The sequence below is a fragment of the Pseudophryne corroboree genome, chromosome 1 (genome assembly GCF_028390025.1).
Source record: "Pseudophryne corroboree isolate aPseCor3 chromosome 1, aPseCor3.hap2, whole genome shotgun sequence".
In the NCBI taxonomy this organism is placed as follows: Eukaryota; Metazoa; Chordata; class Amphibia; order Anura; family Myobatrachidae; genus Pseudophryne; species Pseudophryne corroboree.
The window spans coordinates 856351568-856374444 of NC_086444.1; the positions used below are offsets into that span (position 1 = coordinate 856351568).

At 48.0% G+C, this 22877-nt stretch overlaps 1 long non-coding RNA gene across 1 annotated transcript in view; it reads left to right on the plus strand.

The window, feature by feature from the left end:
* The window catches only part of LOC134913275 (uncharacterized), a 192863-nt gene that overhangs the window by 114159 nt on the left and 55827 nt on the right, over positions 1 to 22877 (plus strand). Inside the window, exon 2 of the long non-coding RNA XR_010177060.1 lies at positions 22178 to 22216. This is a non-coding gene — a long non-coding RNA (uncharacterized LOC134913275). The remainder of the gene's footprint in view (positions 1 to 22177; positions 22217 to 22877) is intronic.

Below are 22877 nucleotides of genomic sequence, written 5' to 3' on the forward strand. Positions count from 1 at the left end.
TCAACTGATGCCACATAACATAACCCTTTAGTAAGCAATAACTATATACACATATTGCAGAAAGTCCGCACTTGGGACTGGCGCCCAGCATCCACTACGGACTACGAGAAATAGATTTACCGGTGAGTAAAATCTTATTTTCTCTAACGTCCTAGTGGATGCTGGGGACTCCGTAAGGACCATTGGGATTATACCAAAGCTCCCAAACGGGTGGGAGAGTGCGGATGACTCTGCAGCACCGAATGGGCAAACTCAAGGTCCTCCTCAGCCAGGGTATCAAACTTGTAGAACTTTGCCAATGTGTTTGAACCCGACCAAGTAGCTGCTCGGCAAAGCTGTAATGCCGAGACCCCTCGGGCAGCCGTCCAAGAAGAGCCCACTTTCCTTGTGGAATGGGCTTTCACTGATTTTGGATGCGGCAATCCAGCCGCAGAATGAGCCTGCTGAATCGTGCCACAGATCCAGCGAGCAATAGTTTGCTTTGAAGCAGGAGCACCCAGCTTGTTGGATGCATACAGGATAAACAGCGAGTCAGTCTTCCTGACTCCAGCCGTCCTGGCTACATAGATCTTCAAAGCCCTGACTACATCAAGCAACTTGGAATCCTCCATGTCACGAGTAGCCGCAGGCACCACAATAGGTTGGTTCAAATGAAACGATGACACCACTTTCGGCAGAAATTGCGGACGAGTCCGTAATTCTGCCCTGTCCATATGGAAAACCAGATAGGGGCTTTTACAAGACAAAGCCGCCAATTCTGACACACGCCTAGCCGAAGCTAAGGCCAATAACATGACCACCTTCCACGTGAGATACTTTAGCTCCACGGTCTTAAGTGGCTCAAACCAGTGGGATTTCAGGAAACCCAACACCACGTTGAGATCCCAAGGTGCCACTGGTGGCACAAAAGGGGGCTGAATATGCAGCACTCCCTTAACAAACGTCTGAACTTCAGGAAGAGAAGCCAGTTCCTTTTGAAAGAAAATGGATAGGGCCGAAATCTGGACCTTTATGGACCCCAACTTCAGGCCCATAGTCACTCCAGACTGTAGGAAGTGCAGGAACCGGCCCAGCTGGAATTCCTCTGTAGGGGCCTTCCTGGCCTCACACCAGGCAACATATTTTCGCCATATACGGTGATAGTGTTTTGCTGTCACGTCCTTCCTAGCCTTTATCAGCGTAGGAATAACATCATCCGGAATGCCTTTGTCCGCTAGGATCCTGCGTTTAACCGCCATGCCGTCAAACGCAGCCGCGGTAAGTCTTGGAACAGACAGGGCCCCTGTTGCAACAGGTCCTGTCTGAGAGGCAGAGGCCATGGGTCCTCTGTGAGCATTTCTTGCAGTTCCGGGTACCAAGTCCTTCTTGGCCAATCTGGAACAATGAGTATTGTTCTCACTCCTCTTTTTCTTACGATTCTCAGCACCTTGGGTATGAGAGGAAGAGGAGGAAACACATAGACCGACTGGAACACCCACGGTGTTACCAGGGCATCCACAGCTATCGCCTGAGGGTTTCTTGACCTGGCGCAATACCTTTGTAGCTTTATGTTGAGACGGGACGCCATCATGTCCACCTGTGGCAGTTCCCATCGATTTGTAATCTGAGTGAAGACTTCGTGATGAAGTCCCCACTCTCCCGGGTGGAGGTCGTGCCTGCTGAGGAAATCTGCTTCCCAGTTGTCCACTCCCGAAATGAACACTGCTGACAGTGCTTGCACGTGATTCTCCGCCCAACGAAGAATCCTGGTGGCTTCTGCCATCGCCACTCTGCTTCTTGTGCCGCCCTGGCGGTTTACATGAGCCACTGCGGTGATGTTGTCTGACTGAATCAGCACCGGTTGGTTGCGAAGCAGAGGCTCCGCTTGACTCAGGGCGTTGTATATGGCCCTTAGTTCCAGGATATTTATGTGCAGACAAGCCTCCTGACTCGTCCACAACCCTTGGAAGTTTCTTCCCTGAGTGACTGCCCCCCATCCTCGGAGGCTCGCATCCGTGGTCACCAGGACCCAGTCCTGTATGCCGAACCTGCGGCCCTCGAGAAGGTGAGCACTCTGCAGCCACCACAGAAGAGACACCCTGGCCCTCGGGGACAGGGTGATCAGCCGAAGCATCTAAAGATGCGATCCGGACCACTTGTCCAACAGATCCCACTGAAAGATCCTCGCATGGAACCTGCCGAAGGGAATGGCTTCGTATGATGCCACCATCTTTCCCAGGACTCGCATGCAGCGATGCACCAACACCTGTTTCGGTTTTAAGAGGTCTCTGACTAGAGTCACGAGCTCTTGAGCCTTCTCCGCCGGGAGAAACACCTTCTTCTGGTCCGTGTCCAGAATCATGCCCAGAAAAGGCAGATGCGTAGTAGGAATCAGCTGCGACTTTGGAATATTCAGAATCCAGCCGTGCTGTTGCAACACCTCCTGAGAGTGTGCTACGCTGATTAGCAATTGCTCTCTGGACCTCGCCTTTATGAGGAGATCGTCCAAGTATGGGATAATTGTGACTCCTTGCTTTCGAAGGAGCACCATCATTTCTGCCATTACCTTGGTAAATATTCTCGGTGCCGTGGAGAGCCCAAACGGCAACGTCTGGAATTGGTAATGACAGTCCTGTATCACAAATCTGAGGTACTCCTGATGAGGTGGATAAATGGGGACATGCAAGTAAGCATCCTTGATGTCCAGAGACACCATAAAATCCCCCTCTTCCAGGCTTACAATGACCGCTCTGAGCGATTCCATTTTAAACTTGAATCTTTTCAGATAAATGTTCAGGGATTTTAAATTCAATATGGGTCTGACCTAACCATCCGGTTTCGGTACCACAAACATTGTGGAATAGTATCCTCTTCCTTGTTGAAGGAGGGGAACCTTTACCACCACCACCTGCTGGAGATATAACTTGTGAATTGCCGCTAACACTACTTCCCTTTCTATGGGGGAAGCTGGCAGGGCCGATTTGAGGTAACGGCGAGGGGGCATCACCTCGAATTCCAGCTTGTATCCCTGAGACACAATCTGTATAGCCCAGGGATCCACCTGTGAGAGAACCCACAGGTGGCTGAAATTTCGGAGACGCGCCCCCACCGCTCCTGGCTCCACCTGTGGAGCCCCAGCGTCATGCGGTGGATTTAGTGGAAGCCGGGGAGGACTTCTGTTCCTGGGAACTAGCTGTATGGTGCAGCTTCTTTCCTCTACCCCTGCCTCTGGCAAGAAAGGAAGCACCTCTGACCTTCTTGCTTCTCTGTGATCGAAAGGACTGCATTTGGTAATACGGTGCTTTCTTAGGCTGTGAGGGAATATATGGCAAAAAGTTTGACTTCCCAGCCGTAGCTGTGGAAACTAGGTCCGAGAGACCGTCCCCAAACAATTCCTCACCCTTGTAAGGTAACACCTCCATGTGCTTTTTGGAGTCGGCATCACCTGTCCATTGCCGAGTCCACAGGACCCTTCTGGCAGAAATTGACATTGCATTTATTCTAGAGCCCAGTAGGCAAATGTCCCTCGGGGCATCCCTCATATATAGGACAGCGTCTTTTATATGCCCCAGGGTCAGTAAATTGGTATCCTTGTCTAAGGTATCCATTTCCTCAGACAGATTATCTGTCCATGCTGCTACAGCACTACATATCCAGGCCGACGCAATTGCCGGCCTCAGTATAGTACCTGAGTGTGCATAAACAGACTTCAGGATACTTTCCTGCTTCCTATCTGCAGGATCCTTTAGGGCGGCCGTATCCTGTGACGGCAGGGCCACCTTCTTAGATAAGCGTGTCAGAGCCTTATCTACCCTAGGGGAGGATTCCCAGCGCATCCTGTCCGTTGGTGGGAAAGGGTATGCCATAAGTAACCTTTTGGAATCAGCACTTTCTTATCGGGGGAATCCCACGCTTTTTCACATAATTCATTTAATTCATGTGAAGGGGGAAAAGTCACCTCTTGCTTTTTCTCCCCATACATATACACCCTTTTGTCAGGGACAGGGTTTACCTCTGATATGTGCAATACATCCTTCATTGCTATAATCATTTAGCGGATGGCTTTTGCCATTTTAGGCTGCAATTTTGCATCATCGTCATCGACACTGGAGTCAGAATCCGTGTCGACATCTGTGTCAACCAACTGGGATAGTGGGCGCTTTTGAGACCCTGACGGCCTCCGAGCTGCAGAATCAGACACAGGTTGAGACCCTGACTGATTATCCAACCTTTTATGCAAGGAGCTTACGTTATCATTTAACACCTTCCACATATCCATCCAATCAGGTGTCGGCGCCGTCGGCGGCGACACCACAGTCACTTGCACTTGTTCTGCCTCCACGTAACCGTCCTCGTCAAACATGTCGACACAAACGTACCGACACACCGCACACACACAGGGAATGCTCTAATTGAGGACAGGACCCCACAAGGCCTTTTGGGGAGACAGAGAGAGAGTATGCCAGCACACACCCCAGCGCTATATAACCCAGGGATTACACAGTAACTTAGTGTTTACCCAGTAGCTGCTGTTTATGATAATTTGCGCCTAAATTTATGTGCCCCCCCCCTCTCTTTTTACCCTTTTTCTACCTTGATACTGCAGGGGAGTGCCTGGAGAGCTTCCTCTCAGCGGAGCTGTGAAGAGAAAATGGCGCTGGTTAGTGCTGAGGAAGAAGGCCCCGCCCCCTCAGCGGCGGGCTTCTGTCCCTGGTCTGTGTAATAAAATGGCGGGGGCTCGTACATATATACAGTGCCCAGCTGTATATATGTGTCTTTTTGCCAAGAGGTATCCTAATTGCTGCCCAGGGCGCCCCCCCCCTGCGCCCTGCACCCTACAGTGACCGGAGTGTGTGGGTAGTGTGGGCGCAATGGCGCACAGCTGCAGTGCTGTGCGCTACCTCATGTGAAGACAGGAGTCTTCTGCCGCCGATTTCGATGTCTTCTTGCTTCTGCCGGCTTCTGACTCTGCGAGGGGGACGGCGGCGCGGCTCCGGGAACGGCCGCAAGGTCAGGTCCTGTGTTCTATCCCTCTGGAGCTAATGGTGTCCAGTAGCCTAAGAAGCGCAACCTAGCCGCAGTTAGCAGGTTTGCTTCTCTCCCCTCAGTCCCACGTAGCAGAGAGTCTGTTGCCAGCAGAAGCTCTCTGAAAATAAAAAAAAACCTAACTAAAATACTTTATTATTAGCAAGCTCAGGAGAGCTCACTAAAAGCACCCAGCTCTGGCCGGGCACAGATTCTAACTGAGGTCTGGAGGAGGGGCATAAAGGGAGGAGCCAGTGCACACCAGGTAGTACTAAATCTTTCTTTAGAGTGCCCAGTCTCCTGCGGAGCCCGTCTATTCCCCATGGTCCTTACGGAGTCCCCAGCATCCACTAGGACGTTAGAGAAAATAAGATTTTAAACCTACCGGTAAATCGTTTTCTCCTAGTCCGTAGAGGATGCTGGGGACTCCGTAAGGACCATGGGGTATAGATGGGCTCCGCAGGAGACATGGGCACTCTAAAGACTTTAGAATGGGTGTGCACTGGCTCCTCCCTCTATGCCCCTCCTCCAGACCTCAGTTAGAGAAACTGTGCCCAGAGGAGACGGACAGTACGAGGAAAGGATTTTTGTTAATCTAAGGGCAAGATTCATACCATCCACACCGTATAACCTGGAATATACGCAACCAGTTAACAGTATGAACCAAACAGCATCAGCCAACGACTGAACTTAACTGTAACATAACCCTTATGTAAGCAACAACTATATACAAGTCATGCAGAAAACAGAAATATGTCCGCACTGGGACGGGCGCCCAGCATCCTCTACGGACTAGGAGAAAAAGATTTACCGGTAGGTTTAAAATCTTATTTTCTCTTACGTCCTAGAGGATGCTGGGGACTCCGTAAGGACCATGGGGATTATACCAAAGCTCCAAAACGGGCGGGAGAGTGCGGATGACTCTGCAGCACCAATTGAGCAAACATGAGGTCCTCATCAGCCAGGGTATCAAACTTGTAGAATTTTGCAAAAGTGTTTGAACCCGACCAAGTAGCCGCTCAGCAAAGCTGTAAAGCCGAGACACCTCGGGCAGCCGTCCAAGAAGAGCCCACCTTTCTAGTGGAATGGGCCTTTACCAAATTTGGTAACGGCAATCCAGCCGTAGAATGAGCCTGCTGAATCGTGTTACAGATCCAGCGAGCAATAGTCTGCTTAGAAGCAGGAGCGCCAACCTTGTTGGCTGCATACAGGACAAACACTGCCTCTGTTTTCCTAATCCGAGCCATTCTGGCTACGTAAAATTTTAAGGCCCTGACTACATCAAGGGACTTGGAATCCTCCAAGTCTCCCGTAGCCACAGGCACCACAATAGGTTGGTTCATATGAAACGATGACACCACCTTAGGCAAAAATTGAGGACGAGTCCTCAACTCAGCTCTATCCACATGGAAAATGAGATAGGGGCTCTTATGAGACAAGGCCGCCAATTCGGACACCCGCCTTGCAGATGCCAAGGCCAACAACATGACCACCTTCAAAGTGAGAAATTTTAATTCGACTGTTTGAAGAGGCTCAAACCAGTGAGATTTTAGGAACTGTAACACCACGTTAAGGTCCCATGGTGCCAATGGGGGCACAAACGGAGGCTGGATGTGTAGAACTCCCTTTACAAAAGTCTGGACTTCTGGGAGAGAAGCCAATTACTTCTGGAAAAATATAGATAGGGCCGAAATCTGTACCTTAATGGAGCCTAACTTTAGGCCCATATCCACTCCTGTCTGTAGAAAGTGGAGAAAACGGCCCAAGTGGAAATCTTCCGTAGGAGCATTCTTGGCTTCACACCAAGATACATATTTCCTCCAAATACGGTGATAATGTTTCGCCGTCACCTCCTTCACCTTTATCAGAGTAGGGATGACTTTCTCCGGAATACCTTTCCCAGCTAGGATTCGGTGTTCAACCGCCATGCTGTCAAACGTAACCGTGGTAAGTCTTGGAACACGCAGGGCCCCTGCAGCAAAAGGTCCTCCTTGAGAGGAAGAGGCCATGGATCTTCTGTGAGCATCTCCTGAAGATCTGAATACCAGGCCCTTCGAGGCCAATCTGGAACAATGAGTATTGTCTGTACTCTTTTTTGTCTTATGATTCTCAATATTTTTGAGATGAGAGGAAGAGGAGGGAACACATAGACCGACTGAAACACCCATGGTGTCACCAGGGCATCCACCGCTACTGCCTGAGGGTCCCTTGACCTGGCACAATACCTCCGAAACTTCTTGTTGACGCCATCATGTCTATTTGAGGAAGTCCCCAAAGACTTGTTATCTCTGCATAAACTTCTTGATGAAGTCCCCACTCTCCTGAATGGAGATCGTGTCTGCTGAGGAAGTCTGCTTCCCAGTTGTCCACTCCTGGAATGAATACCGCTGACAGAGCGCTTACGTGATTTTCTGCCCAGCGCAGAATCCTGGTGGTTTCCGCCATTGCCACTCTGCTCCTTGTCCCACCTTGGCGGTTTACATGAGCCACGGCTGTGACGTTGTCTGATTGAATCAGAGCCGGTAGGTCGCGAAGAAGAATCTCCGCTTGTCGTAGGCCGTTTTTATATGGCCCTCAATTCCAGGACGTTGATGTGTAGACAAACCTCCTGGCTTGAGCACAGGCCCTGAAAATTTCTTCCCTGTGTGACTGCTCCCCATCCTCGGAGGCTCGCGTCCGTGGTCACCAGAACCCAGTCTTGAATGCCGAATCTGCGACCCTCAAGAAGGTGAGCACTCTGCAGCCACCACAGGAGAGACACCCTGGCCCTGGGGGACAGGGTTATTTTCTGATGTATTTGAAGATGGGACCCGGACCACTTGCCCAGAAGGTCCCACTGAAAAGTCCTCGCATGAAACCTGCCGAAGGGGATGGCCTCATAGGTCACCACCATTTACCCCAGTACTCGAGTGCATTGATGTACTCATGTACTGACACTCTTTTCGGTTTTAACAGGTCTCTGACCATGTTCTGGAGTTCCTGGGCTTTTTCCATCGGGAGAAAAACCTCTTTTCTTCTGTGTCCAGAATCATGCCTAAGAACGACAGCCGAGTCGTAGGAACCAACTGTGACTTTGGTAGATTTAGAATCCAGCCATGCTGTTGCAGCACTCTCAGGGAGAGCGACACGCTTTTCTGCAACTGTTCTTTTGATCTCGCTTTTATCAGGAGATCGTCCAAGTACGGGATAATTGTGACTCATTCCCTGCGCAGGAGCACCATCATTTCCGCCATTACCTTGGTGAAAACCCTCGGGCCGTGGAAAGCCCAAACGGCAATGTCTGAAACTGGTAATGACAGTCCTGTACAGCGAATCTCAGGTATGCCTGATGAGGAGGATATATGGGGACGTGAAGGTATGCATCCTTTATGTCTAGTGACACCATAAAATCCCACCCTTCCATGCTGGAGATAACCGCCCTGAGCGACTCCATCTTGAACTTGGACCTTTTCAAGTACAGGTTTAGGGATTTTAAATTTAGAATGGGTCTAACCGAGCCATCCGGTTTCGGGACCACAAACAGGGTTGAATAGTACCCCTTTCCCTGTTGAATTAGGGGAACCTTGATAGTCACTTGCTGTTGACACAGCTTTTGAATTGCAGCTAAAACTATCTCCCTCTCTGGGGGAGAAGCTGGTAAATCCGATTTGAAGAATCGGCGAGGAGGCACGTCTTCGAATTCCAGCTTGTAGCCTTGGGATACAATTTCCACCGCCCAAGGATCCACGTCCGACTGAACCCAGACGTGGCTGAAAAGTCGCAGACATGCCCCCACCGGCGCGGACTCCCTCAGTGGAGCCCCAGCGTCATGCGGTGGATTTAGTAGAAGCCGGGGAGGACTTCTGCTCCTGGGAACTAGCCATAGCAGGCATTCTTTTCCCTCTACCCTTACCTCTGGCGAGGAAGGAAGAGCCCCGACCTCTTCTGGACTTATGCGACCGAAAGGACTGCATCTGATACTGTGGTGTTTTCTTTTGCTGTGGGGGAACATAAGGCAAAAAGGTAGATTTACCCGCGGTAGCCATGGAAACCAGGTCCGTGAAACCTTCCCCAAACAAAACCTCACCCTTGTAAGGCAAAACTTCTATATGCCTTTTTGAGTCGGCATCACCCGTCCATTGTCGGGTCCACAATGCTCGCCTAGCAGAAATCGCCATGGCGTTGGCTCTCGAACCTAGCAGTCCAACGTCTCTCTGAGCGTCTCTCATATATAAGACTGCATCTTTAACGTGACCTAAGGTCAATAAAATGGTATCCCTGTCTAGGGTATCAATATCAGCTGACAAGGTATCTGTCCAAGCTGCTACAGCGCTGCAAACCCAAGCCGATGCTATTGCCGGTCTGAGTAATGCACCCGTATGTGTATATATTGATTTTAAAGTCGTTTCCTGTCTGCGATCAGCAGGATCCTTGAGGGCTGCCGTGTCTGGAGACGGTAGCGCCACCTTTTTGGATAAGCGCGTTAAAGCCTTGTCCACCCTGGGCGAGGATTCCCACTGTACCCTGTCCTGTGCAGGGAAAGGATACGCCATAAGAATTCTTTTGGGAATCTGCAGTTTCTTATCTGGAGATTCCCAAGCCTTTTCAAATAACGCATTCAGCTCATGAGATGGGGGAAAGGTTACCTCAGGTTTCTTTTCCTTAAACATGTGTACCCTCGTGTCAGAGACAGAGGGGTCATCTGTGATATGCAAAACGTATTTTACTGCAATAATCATATAATGAATGCTTTTGGCCACCCTTGGGTGTAACCTCGTATCATCGTAGTCGACACTGGAGTCAGAATCCGTGTCGGTATCAGTGTCTGCTATTTGGGATAGGGGACGTTTTTGAGACCCTGAAGGGCCCTGTGACACCGTCAAAGCCATTGATTGACTCCCTGTATTATCCCTGGACTCTGCTTTGTCTAATCTCTTATGTAACAAAGTCACATTTGCATTTAAAACATTCCACATGTCCAACCAATCATGTGTCGGCGTTGCCGACGGAGACACCACAATCATCTGCTCCACCTCCTTCTTAGACGAGCCTTCCGCTTCAGACATGCCGACACACGCGTACCGACACCCCCACACACACAGGGATATATTTTATATGGAGACAGTTCCCCAATAAGGCCCTTTGGAGAGACAGAGAGAAAGAGAATGCTAGCACACACCCAGCGCCAAAATTCCCAGATAAACAGCGCTTTTATGTAATCATATGTATATATCTATACACTCACTGCGCCTTACAAGTGCCCCCCCCCCCCCCTCTTTTTTGCCCTGTGTCACCGTGTTCAGCAGGGGAGAGTCCGGGGAGCCAGCTTCTCTGCGGTGTGCTGTGGAGAAAATGGCGCTGGTTAGTGCTGTGGGATCAAGCTCCGCCTCCTCAGCGGCGGGCTTCGGTCCCGCTCAATTTTTCAATACTGGCGGGGGATATTAATATATATTGCCTCCGACTCCCTCTGGAGCTAATGGTGTTCAGTAGCCTAAGAAGCAGAGCCTATCATTTAAATAGGTCTGCTTCTCTCTCCTCAGTCCCACGATGCAGGGAGCCTGTTGCCAGCAGTGCTCCCTGAAAATAAAAAACCTAACAAAATTCTTTTTCAGAGAAACTCAGGAGAGCTCCCCTGTAGTGCATCCAGTCTCCACTGGGCACATGATGTAACAGAGGTCTGGAGGAGGGGCATAAAGGGAGGAGCCAGTGCACACCCATTCTAAAGTTCTTTATAGTGCCCATGTCTCCTGCGGAGCCCGTCTATACCCCATGGTCCTTACGGAGTCCCCAACATCCTCTAGGACGTAAGAGAAACATAGACTAATGATAATAATATGAAATGAACATTTCTCTTTCCCCTACTGCAGCTGCTGTTTAGTAAGTGTTTACTTACAGTTATGAATTCTGGCTGAGAGTGGGACTCACAGTCACACTGATGTGGTGAATCTATCGATTCCTACTGGGCTACTGTCCTAGGAAGAGCAGTCACATCGCGCGCACTGCGCTTAGTAACGAGGAACTTGGGAAGCCAGGGGTGGTGGGGACAGACACAGTGCAGTGATGGCACGGCTCCCGACCGCTAGTATTAGCGTCGCGGGTCGTGGTAAGCAGCAGCACCACCAGGAGAGAGGAGAGAGACGGAGTGTTGAAGGTAGCGTCTAGATTCTCTTCGTGCAGAGGACCTTTCCCATAACCCCCTGGGTCCATGTCACAATCTATTTGGAATAGAAAAGTGTGGCGAGCGCAGCGGAGCGGAGCGAGACACCGTGCCCGATGCGTGGCGAGCGAAGCAAGCCCGCGAGGGTCCAATGCTGCATAGAAAGAAAAAAAAATACCCCAAACGGACGGAGAACGAAGAAAACATTTAGGAGCTGTAAGGGCGGAAGTTCTCTCCTGCCCACTCGTTTTGTCACGTCTAGGTCCTTTGCACGAAGGCAACATAGACACAACCGAGTGTTGAATGACAAGGTGGCGGGGCAGCCGCTGACCGGCGTTGTGGGAGGTGGCAGGGTCTGTGCGCATGACGTCCGCACCTGCTGCGCCCCCCTAGGACTCTATGCTCCAGGCTGCAGCCTGATCAGCCTTGATCAGACCCTGGCTCCAGTACCCTCCTACAGTCCAAAACATACTAGCAGATTTGTTGGCTGCTGAGTAAAATGTGCCTATGTAGAATATACTTTAGTCTGTATGCTGCAATGTGTTAAGGACTGATGTGAAAACAAATACTTTCTTTACTACAGTGAATAATATGGCTATATAAATATGTATATATTTCTGATTGTGAATGTATGCCTTTTTCTACTGAATCAACTTATATTTTAGGTTTAGTGGCTACCACAGTCTGCTCTAATATGTACCATACTCTTAAAACTATCACTGAAAACGATTACAACGATTACAACGACGTTTCCTATAAACTTCTGTGCAAATATCAGAAATTTAATTTATTCATTGAATACTTTTGAATGGAGGGGGTTTAATGCATACAGAATATTACAGCTAATTTAGATTAAAATGTGTTCCTTTCATATGCTAATATTTGCATGCTGTGTTATAAATGCTCTCAAAATCCAAATACTTTTCTTTGAGCAATATAAAATAATTTAATCTCCTAGGCAGCTAGCCATACTTATTACATTCATTGCAAAAGTTAGATCTTAACAGAACTACTTATCAGTTAAATATTTTTCTCATACGTCCTAGAGGATGCTGGGATGCTTCAAGAACCATGGGGTATAGACGGGATCCGCAGGAGACATGGGCACACTATAAGACTTTGAATGGGTGTGAACTGGCTCCTCCCTCTATGCCCCTCCTCCAGACTCCAGTTAGATTCTGTGCCCAGTGAGACTGGATGCACACTGAGGAGCTCTCCATCAAGGGCTCTGCTTCTTAGGCTACTGGACACCATTAGCTCCAGAGGGTTCAATAACTTGGTGCGCCTAGCTGCTTGTTCCCGGAGCCGCGCCCTCATCCCCCTCACAGAGCCAGAAGACAGAAGCCGGGTGAGTATAGGAAGATCAGAAGACTTCAGTGATGGCAGAAGACGGCGTTTGAGGTACCACGCAGCGGTCGCGCTGCGCGCCATGCTCCCACACATAACACGGCACTGCAGGGCGCAGGGGGGGGCGCCCTGGGCAGCCAGACCCCCCAATTCCCGCGATCTGGTCAGAGTATCCAGTCTCAAATGTGCCCGCTTACTAGCCCACACCAGGGAGGAAAGCAACCCATTTATTTGTTTAAAAATCTTCTGCGGAATATAAACGGGAGAGTGCTGCAAAACATACAGAAGTTTGGGCTGGAAAACCATTTTTACCATGTTAACCCTCCCCGTGACTGTTAAAGGCAGCTTCCCCCATGCCTTCACCCGGCCACGAAGATACGCTATCTGTGGAGTAATATTTAGGGAGGAAAATTTCTGAGGATCATTAGACACCCAAATGCCCAGATATTTGAAAGAGTCCACCCAGGGCCGGCGCCACCATTAGGCAGCTTTAGGCAGTTGCCTATGGGCGCCGGCCACTTGGGGGCGGCGTCGCACACTGCTGATGAACTATTGCGTCCTTCATTCCCTTAGCTCAGCTGAGCTCTTCGTTTAGATAGAGACTGAGGAGCAGCTGTTACCATCCGTCAAGGCACTGATGTCAGTCAGTGTAACATCTAACATGGGTAAGTGTAATATGGGTAGCACTGTGTGCTGCCTGCTCCTTTGTATGCAATCCCCCACCGCCTCCGTGATAGAACCCAGCACTTTCCCACCCCGCACCACAACAGCACCCTTTTAATGCGGAAACCCTCATGTTACCTCCCGTGATTGCATCCAGCATGTTACCCGCGCTCCCCCCCCCCCCCACAATTGTCTTCCACATGTTACCTGCCTCCCCTCCTGTGATTGCATCCCGCTTTTGACCCGCCCTCTGTATCCCGCGATTGCATCCCGCATATTACCAGCGCCCCTCCCGTGAGTGCCTCCCGCATATTAAAGACACACAATCCCCCCGCGATTGTGTCCCACGTGTTACCCGGCCTCCCTCCCGTGGCTGCATCCCCCCTCATTGCTGCCTGCATGTTTCCCACCCCCCTGCGATTCCCTCCGGCATATTACACCCCCACAACTGCCTCCTGAGTCCCGCATGTTGCCCGCTCCTGCGGTTGCCTCCCGCATATTATTCCCCCCCCCTCCCCCTCCCCCTCCCGCGATTGCCTCCCACCATTGCCTCTGGCATATTATACACACCACTGCCAATGCATTCCGTATATATATAAAACCCCTGCAATTGCCATATCATCTTGCATATTAAATCCCCCCTCGCGATTACACCCCCACCCTGCGATCACATACCCCACATATATTCTTTCCCCCCCCCCCATGCTACATTCAAAACATTTCTCCTTTCAAATGTCTTTATATTCCAGTCACACCAACTATCGTCAGAATTGGGCAAAAAGTTCTCTGTATTTAGATGCACTAACAAACATCTACAAACATTCTAAAAAAGAAATAAATCCCATATATGGTTACCTAACTGTAAGACAACTGAAAGTACTAACATGTGAGGTACTTTAACCCCAAAAAAAATGTCCACAAGTACCTTCCCTAAAACAGTTTGACAGTACTGAATTTTATTAAAAATGAATAGCTCCAAACGAATATTACTTGATAGCTACTAAGATGGCAGTTGTTTATACTCCTAAGAACAGCTTCATTGTTGGCTGCCTTTGTGCCTGGGGGGATGGTATCGGGACCCCAGGACTTGGGATGCCGGCAGTCAGAATACGGATAGTGGCATCCCAATGCTCAGAATCCATTACACTTACTGGATAAGTATGTTACCCCTAATTCCTTACCTCCCTAGCCCTCCTTACCCGCAGCATAACCCTCTCCAGAGGTTCCTAACCCTCCCTCCCCAAAGTCTAACCCTAACCCTACCAGGTGGTGCCTAACCCTAGCATCCCCTCCCCACAGCCTGATCCTAACCCTCCCCAGTGGTGCCTAACCCTCGCTCCCCAAAGTCCCTCCCTAACACTACCAGGTGCTGCCTAACCCTAGCATCCCCTCCCCACAGCCTAAATCTAACCCCCCCTCTCCCTCAGCCTAACCCTAAGGTCACTGTGTAATTACTAGCTGTGAATGTGACTTTAAAGCAAAACAGGTCATCAGACTTCTTCGTAAAATTAAGTGTGTTTTTTGTTTAAACCCTAATATTAAGCATGTTTTGTGTGATTTGCATATGACAATAGTATGCTAGAACTGACTATCAAATAGAATTTCATCTTTATTACTCATATTCTGTGCAATATTCCATGACAATCCGCTCTCCTCTTTTGGGTGAAGCTTTTAAGCACAAAAATAGGTCTATTTTGTAGCATCACCCATCTTATAGTATAGACATAGCCAGCCATTGGCACTAGTTCCACAAGCGCATGGAGATACTGTGAGTGACACCCGTATGTAGAGTCTATCAGGTTCTCAAACTCGGTCCTCAGGACCCCACACGGTTCACGTTTTCCATGTCACCCGGCAGCTGCTCTGTGTATCACCAACTGTCACATTTTAAAAATCTACAGGTGACCTGCAAAACATGAACCGTGTGGGGTCCTGAGGACCGAGTTTGAGAACCTGTGGATCTTATTCCTACTATAAACTAGAGATGAGCGGGTTCGGTTTCTCTGAATCCGAACCCGCACGAACTTCATGTTTTTTTCACGGGTCCGAGCAGACTCGGATCCTCCCGCCTTGCTCGGTTAACCCGAGCGCGCCCGAACGTCATCATGACGCTGTCGGATTCTCGCGAGACTCGGATTCTATATAAGGAGCCGCGCGTCGCCGCCATTTTCACACGTGCATTGAGATTGATAGGGAGAGGACGTGGCTGGCGTCCTCTCCATTAGAAATTAGATTAGAAGAGAGAGAGAGATTGTGCAGAGTCAGACAGAGTTTACCACAGTGACCAGTGCAGTTGTTGTTAGTTAACTTTTATTTATTTTAATATAATATATCCGTTCTCTGCTATATCCGTTCTCTGCCTGAAAAAAAACGATACACAGCAGCAGCCAGTCACACAGTGTGACTCAGTCTGTGTGCACTCAGCTCAGCCCAGTGTGCTGCACATCAATGTATAAAAGGCAAAGCTTATAATAATTGTGGGGGAGACTGGGGAGCACTGCAGGTTGTTATAGCAGGAGCCCCCAGGAGTACATAATATTATATTAATTTAAAATTAAACAGTGCACACTTTTGCTGCAGGAGTGCCACTGCCAGTGTGACTAGTGGTGACCAGTGCCTGACCACCAGTATAGTAGTATATTGTTGTATGTATTGTATACTATCTCTTTATCAACCAGTCTATATTAGCAGCAGACACAGTACAGTGCGGTAGTTCACGGCTGTGGCTACCTCTGTGTCGGCAGTCGGAACTCGGCAGGCAGTCCGTCCATCCATAATTGTATTACAATATATACCACCTAACCGTGGTATTTTTTTTTCTTTCTTTATACCGTCGTCATAGTGTCATACTAGTTGTTACGAGTATACTACTATCTCTTTATCAACCAGTGTACAGTGCGGTAGTTCACGGCTGTGGCTACCTCTGTGTCGGCAGTCGGCAGGCAGTCCGTCCATCCATAATTGTATTATTATTATAATATATACCACCTAACCGTGGTTTTTTTTTCATTCTTTATACCGTCATAGTGTCATACTAGTTGTTACGAGTATACTACTATCTCTTTATCAACCAGTGTACAGTGCGGTAGTTCACGGCTGTGGCTACCTCTGTGTCGGCAGTCGGCAGGCAGTCCGTCCATCCATAATTGTATTATTATTATAATATATACCACCTAACCGTGGTTTTTTTTTCATTCTTTATACCGTCGTCATAGTGTCATACTAGTTGTTACGAGTATACTACTATCTCTTTATCAACCAGTGTACAGTGCGGTAGTTCACGGCTGTGGCTACCTCTGTGTCGGCAGTCGGCAGGCAGTCCGTCCATCCATAATTGTATTATTATTATAATATATACCACCTAACCGTGGTTTTTTTTTCATTCTTTATACCGTCGTCATAGTGTCATACTAGTTGTTACGAGTATACTACTATCTCTTTATCAACCAGTGTACAGTGCGGTAGTTCACGGCTGTGGCTACCTCTGTGTCGGCAGTCGGCAGGCAGTCCGTCCATCCATAATTGTATTATTATTATAATATATACCACCTAACCGTGGTTTTTTTTCCATTCTTTATACCGTCGTCATAGTGTCATACTAGTTGTTACGAGTATACTACTATCTCTTTATCAACCAGTGTACAGTGCGGTAGTTCACGGCTGTGGCTACCTCTGTGTCGGCAGTCGGCAGGCAGTCCGTCCATCCATAATTGTATTATTATTATAATATATACCACCTAACTGTGGTATTTTTTTTTCTTTCTTTATACCGTCGTCATAGTGTCATACTAGTTGTTACGAGTATACTACTATCTCTTTATCAACCAGTGTACAGTGCGGTAGTTCACGGCTGTGGCTACCTCTGTGTCGGCAGTCGGCAGGCAGTCCGTCCATCCATAATTGTATTATTATTATAATATATACCACCTAACCGTGGTTTTTTTATACCACCTAACCGTGGCAGTCCGTCCATAATTGTATACTAGTATCCAATCCATCCATCTCCATTGTTTACCTGAGGTGCCTTTTAGTTCTGCCTATAAAATATGGAGAACAAAAAAGTTGAGGTTCCAAAATTAGGGAAAGATCAAGATCCACTTCCACCTCGTGCTGAAGCTGCTGCCACTAGTCATGGCCGAGACGATGAAATGCCAGCAACGTCGTCTGCCAAGGCCGATGCCCAATGTCATAGTACAGAGCATGTCAAATCCAAAACACCAAATATCAGAAAAAAAAGGACTCCAAAACCTAAAATAAAATTGTCGGAGGAGAAGCGTAAACTTGCCAATATGCCATTTACCACACGGAGTGGCAAGGAACGGCTGAGGCCCTGGCCTATGTTCATGGCTAGTGGTTCAGCTTCACATGAGGATGGAAGCACTCAGCCTCTCGCTAGAAAACTGAAAAGACTCAAGCTGGCAAAAGCACCGCAAAGAACTGTGCGTTCTTTGAAATCCCAAATCCACAAGGAGAGTCCAATTGTGTCGTTTGCGATGCCTGACCTTCCCAACACTGGACGTGAAGAGCATGCGCCTTCCACTATTTGCATGCCCCCTGCAAGTGCTGGAAGGAGCACCCGCAGTCCAGTTCCTGATAGTCAGATTGAAGATGTCAGTGTTGAAGTACACCAGGATGAGGAGGATATGGGTGTTGCTGGCGCTGGGGAGGAAATTGACCAGGAGGATTCTGATGGTGAGGTGGTTTGTTTAAGTCAGGCACCCGGGGAGACACCTGTTGTCCGTGGGAGGAATATGGCCGTTGACATGCCAGGTGAAAATACCAAAAAAATCAGCTCTTCGGTGTGGAGGTATTTCACCAGAAATGCGGACAACAGGTGTCAAGCCGTGTGTTCCCTTTGTCAAGCTGTAATAAGTAGGGGTAAGGACGTTAACCACCTCGGAACATCCTCCCTTATACGTCACCTGCAGCGCATTCATAATAAGTCAGTGACAAGTTCAAAAACTTTGGGTGACAGCGGAAGCAGTCCACTGACCAGTAAATCCCTTCCTCTTGTAACCAAGCTCACGCAAACCACCCCACCAACTCCCTCAGTGTCAATTTCCTCCTTCCCCAGGAATGCCAATAGTCCTGCAGGCCATGTCACTGGCAAGTCTGACGAGTCCTCTCCTGCCTGGGATTCCTCCGATGCATCCTTGCGTGTAACACCTACTGCTGCTGGCGCTGCTGTTGTTGCCGCTGGGAGTCGATGGTCATCCCAGAGGGGAAGTCGTAAGCCCACTTGTACTACTTCCAGTAAGCAATTGACTGTTCAACAGTCCTTTGCGCGGAAGATGAAATATCACAGCAGTCATCCTACTGCAAAGCGGATAACTGAGTCCTTGACAACTATGTTGGTGTTAGACGTGCGTCCGGTATCCGCCGTTAGTTCACAGGGAACTAGACAATTTATTGAGGCAGTGTGCCCCCGTTACCAAATACCATCTAGGTTCCACTTCTCTAGGCAGGCGATACCGAGAATGTACACGGACGTCAGAAAAAGACTCACCAGTGTCCTAAAAAATGCAGTTGTACCCAATGTCCACTTAACCACGGACATGTGGACAAGTGGAGCAGGGCAGGGTCAGGACTATATGACTGTGACAGCCCACTGGGTAGATGTATGGACTCCCGCCGCAAGAACAGCAGCGGCGGCACCAGTAGCAGCATCTCGCAAACGCCAACTCTTTCCTAGGCAGGCTACGCTTTGTATCACCGCTTTCCAGAATACGCACACAGCTGAAAACCTCTTACGGCAACTGAGGAAGATCATCGCGGAATGGCTTACCCCAATTGGACTCTCCTGTGGATTTGTGGCATCGGACAACGCCAGCAATATTGTGTGTGCATTAAATATGGGCAAATTCCAGCACGTCCCATGTTTTGCACATACCTTGAATTTGGTGGTGCAGAATTTTTTAAAAAACGACAGGGGCGTGCAAGAGATGCTGTCGGTGGCCAGAAAAATTGCGGGACACTTTCGGCGTACAGGCACCACGTACAGAAGACTGGAGCACCACCAAAAACTACTGAACCTGCCCTGCCATCATCTGAAGCAAGAAGTGGTAACGAGGTGGAATTCAACCCTCTATATGCTTCAGAGGTTGGAGGAGCAGCAAAAGGCCATTCAAGCCTATACAATTGAGCACGATATAGGAGATGGAATGCACCTGTCTCAAGTGCAGTGGAGAATGATTTCAACGTTGTGCAAGGTTCTGATGCCCTTTGAACTTGCCACACGTGAAGTCAGTTCAGACACTGCCAGCCTGAGTCAGGTCATTCCCCTCATCAGGCTTTTGCAGAAGAAGCTGGAGGCATTGAAGAAGGAGCTAACACGGAGCGATTCCGCTAGGCATGTGGGACTTGTGGATGCAGCCCTTAATTCGCTTAACAAGGATTCACGGGTGGTCAATCTGTTGAAATCAGAGCACTACATTTTGGCCACCGTGCTCGATCCTAGATTTAAAGCCTACCTTGGATCTCTCTTTCCGGCAGACACAGGTCTGCTGGGGTTGAAAGACCTGCTGGTGACAAAATTGTCAAGTCAAGCGGAACGCGACCTGTCAACATCTCCTCCTTCACATTCTCCCGCAACTGGGGGTGCGAGGAAAAGGCTCAGAATTCCGAGCCCACCCGCTGGCGGTGATGCAGGGCAGTCTGGAGCGACTGCTGATGCTGACATCTGGTCCGGACTGAAGGACCTGACAACGATTACGGACATGTCGTCTACTGTCACTGCATATGATTCTCTCAACATTGATAGAATGGTGGAGGATTATATGAGTGACCGCATCCAAGTAGGCACGTCACACAGTCCGTACTTATACTGGCAGGAAAAAGAGGCAATTTGGAGGCCCTTGCACAAACTGGCTTTATTCTACCTAAGTTGCCCTCCCACAAGTGTGTACTCCGAAAGAGTGTTTAGTGCCGCCGCTCACCTTGTCAGCAATCGGCGTACGAGGTTACATCCAGAAAATGTGGAGAAGATGATGTTCATTAAAATGAATTATAATCAATTCCTCCGCGGAGACATTGACCAGCAGCAATTGCCTCCACAAAGTACACAGGGAGCTGAGATGGTGGATTCCAGTGGGGACGAATTGATAATCTGTGAGGAGGGGGATGTACACGGTGATATATCGGAGGGTGAAGATGAGGTGGACATCTTGCCTCTGTAGAGCCAGTTTGTGCAAGGAGAGATTAATTGCTTCTTTTTTGGGGGGGGTCCAAACCAACCCGTCATATCAGTCACAGTCGTGTGGCAGACCCTGTCACTGAAATGATGGGTTGGTTAAAGTGTGCATGTCCTGTTTTGTTTATACAACATAAGGGTGGGTGGGAGGGCCCAAGGATAATTCCATCTTGCACCTCTTTTTTCTTTTCTTTTTCTTTGCATCATGTGCTGATTGGGGAGGGTTTTTTGGAAGGGACATCCTGCGTGACACTGCAGTGCCACTCCTAGATGGGCCCGGTGTTTGTGTCGGCCACTAGGGTCGCTAATCTTACTCACACAGCTACCTCATTGCGCCTCTTTTTTTCTTTGCGTCATGTGCTGTTTGGGGAGGGTTTTTTGGAAGGGACATCCTGCGTGACACTGCAGTGCCACTCCTAGATGTGCCCGGTGTTTGTGTCGGCCACTAGGGTCGCTAATCTTACTCACACAGTCAGCTACCTCATTGCGCCTCTTTTTTTCTTTGCGTCATGTGCTGTTTGGGGAGGGTTTTTTGGAAGGGACATCCTGCGTGACACTGCAGTGCCACTCCTAGATGGGCCCGGTGTTTGTGTCGGCCACTAGGGTCGCTTATCTTACTCACACAGCGACCTCGGTGCAAATTTTAGGACTAAAAATAATATTGTGAGGTGTGATGTGTTCAGAATAGGCTGAAAATGAGTGTAAATTATGTTTTTTGAGGTTAATAATACTTTGGGATCAAAATTACCCCCAAATTCTATGATTTAAGCTGTTTTTTAGGGTTTTTTGAAAAAAACACCCGAATCCAAAACACACCCGAATCCGACAAAAAAAATTCGGTGAGGTTTTGCCAAAACGCGGTCGAACCCAAAACACGGCCACGGAACCGAACCCAAAACCAAAACACAAAACCCGAAAAATTTCCGGCGCTCATCTCTACTATAAACTAAGCAAGATACAATGCTCTTTCCCCCTGCTCCACCTTCCTCATTTCCTTATCACCTGTATGTAATAAGATTTGTCTGCCTGCGCTTCCATTGCGGTCACAGATTTCTTTGCAGTTTTAACACTCTGCTAGTATGTCAAGCAGCTTGTGGATTAGGATAATAATGTATCATTTCAATGTTGCTAGCATGCTGCCAGTCCTGTGTGGTTAAAATCAGTTAAAGTTTTGTTATTTTGTTACAACTCAAGTGCCATTAGACTGATACATTATTATTATTCTAATCCACAAACTGCTTTCAGCATACATGTTCTTTTGATGCATGTAACTGTTTCTGAACTGAGTGCCAATATAGCAATTCATAAATACGACACTCTCCTGATACTATACCATTTAACTGCCCTGGTGCCCTCCAAGGTATTTTCACACCACATATAAGCTTTCCAAAGATGGCGGCACTCTCTGGACTATATAAATGAAAGTCAAAGACACTAAGGTCTGTTTAACGTTTTGGTCCGCTGGTCATTTATCAATAACCCGGGTTCTAGATAAAGGTCCAGTGGACCGAAACAGTGAACAGACTTTAGTGTCTTTGACTTTCATTTATATAGTCCCGAGAGTGCCGCCATCTTTGGAAAGCTTATATATATATATATATATATATATATATATATATATATATATATGTAACCCCTTTCTACTCGTTATTCCCTTGGGGAAGTAAGGTTACCACTACTTACAACTAAAGAGTGCCTCCACCCAAGCTGTTTTGATGTGGGCTAGCTTGGGAAAGCCCTTAGGATAAAATGTTACTACTTTTAGTATCCCGTAGGATTATTACTATATATATATTATTACTTTAGCCTTACCTAGGTTCTTCACTTTTGTCTTTCAGACAAGTACAAGTTAGCGTCTCCGGAATCCTGAGCTACAGGTAAGTTAAGTAAATAGGAATACCACACAACCAACCACTTTTAGTACTTATATTTTATCTGTTCACCAGTATAAATATATCACTATAAACATTTCAATACTTATATACTCTATGTGTATACAATAATGTCTGCATGCATTACAAAAAAAAACATGTGAAACCGGTTATCAAGAAAAAAACCTTGGGGCCCCACAATATTACATATAACCGTTATGGGGGTGACAGGACTACACTTATTATTATTATGTTCCCTACCCTCAAATGTTTCGTAGGTGCACACGTTGGGGCCCTGAAGAATAGGATCAATAGTAGCTGAGAGCGTTGGGTTGACGATGATAATTAGAGATTCCACTGGCTATATAGTTTCCACAAATTGTTGAAGTTATTATATATAAATATATATCATATGGTCTCGGTAATAGATATGGCACCATCCGTGTACTCACTATTAATTGTCTCTTCGATGCTAGTGGCTATTACTGGTATTGCTCCACAATTACTGCAGATCCTCTTGGTGAAGGATTGTGGTATTGTATTCAAGGTACTCTACAATCCAAATAATGCTTAGCAACACAATAAAGTTGAATGAGTTCAACAGGGCATTTCTCATACACGAGCAGCTAAGCAATTTACCGTATATATCTATATATTTTTTGTTAGG